A 1292-nucleotide genomic window follows, 5' to 3' on the forward strand; every position below is an offset into this window, starting at 1 on the left:
CAGCATGGGGAACTGTGCTTTTACTAAAGCAAATCTGGTGATATCTGCCTTGTGATATCTGCCTTGTGTATACCGTAGGACGATTTATATTCGCGAATATTAGCAGTCGCGAATATAAATCGTCCTACGGGGTATTCAATACATTTGTATTTACATGTACTCACTGAGTTCAATAACTGCTGGATCACTTATTGGTGTTGAAAAGTCACTCGTTCCTCCAAACACAATTATCCAGTTAGTGGTTGGAGTCACACTCCAAACTGAGAGAGAATGATACCATCTATTAGCGACACTGTCTGGTATATTAACCTATAACAGAAGAAACATTAATATTATTAATTATTCGTTTTCTTTTGTGTTATTTTGTTCCATCAATGAAAATTAATGAATCCATTCCTCAATACTGTATTGTGTGTATTATACAAACCACACCCACAAACTATAAGCCACACCCTAAACCAATATAGTGTTGTATTATTAATGTAAACTATTCTTTCAGTAATTATTAATTATTTACATTATACAGTATAACATACATAAGTACAATACTTGATTACTAGTACATAATAATAACCAGTTATGATGTATTGTTATTATATTATAATATACTTACCAGTTCCTTCCATGATTTATTGTTAATATCAAATATCCAAATATCATAAGCTTGATAATATCCGCCCACCACTAGTAGGTGTGGTCCTGAACTAGTGTTAATCAATACACTGGAATGAGCATATCTTCTCTTAGGCCATTGTACTGATCCTCCAGGATTAGATAACTTTGAACAATTCTAAAATAAAAATAATAAAATTTAATTATCAAAAACCACACTCACACACTCAGTGTTATGAATAATAACAATACATTACAGTGAAACTTGTCTTAACGACCACTTGTATATAAAGACCACTCTTCTATTGCGACCAGATCATTTGGTCCCAGCCATTTACTCATTCAACTACATAGTAAATTGTCCCTCTAATGCGTCCACCTGTCTATTCCGTTATCCGACCGGTTCTTTAGATCCCCCGTCCATAGCCTCCCACGTAAACTTACTTCTCCATAGTAGTGGTGGGCGATATATCGATATTTTATCGATACAAACGATATTTTACGGTATCGATTCGTATCGGTATCGAAATTTTGAAGGAATCTGGATCGATACGTTGACCATGCCCATTTATTATGGTTAAATAATATTAATAATAAAAATTTTAATAAGTTAATGACGTATAATATACACACACGTGGATACACGTGCATGAAAACATCGATGAAAACAGTCAATAATA

The 1292-nt window shown here is 33.4% G+C and overlaps 1 long non-coding RNA gene across 1 annotated transcript in view; it reads right to left on the reverse strand.

Annotated features, from left to right (window-relative positions):
* Window positions 1-216: 216 nt before the first annotated feature.
* LOC100640207 (uncharacterized) overlaps window positions 217-1292 on the reverse strand; it is a 1512-nt gene continuing 436 nt past the window's right edge. The window contains exon 3 of the long non-coding RNA XR_002185822.1: window positions 217-309. This is a non-coding gene — a long non-coding RNA (uncharacterized LOC100640207). The remainder of the gene's footprint in view (window positions 310-1292) is intronic.

The sequence above is a fragment of the Amphimedon queenslandica genome, unplaced genomic scaffold (genome assembly GCF_000090795.2).
Source record: "Amphimedon queenslandica unplaced genomic scaffold, v1.1 AMPQUscaffold_13252, whole genome shotgun sequence".
NCBI classification, from domain to species: domain Eukaryota; kingdom Metazoa; phylum Porifera; class Demospongiae; order Haplosclerida; family Niphatidae; genus Amphimedon; species Amphimedon queenslandica.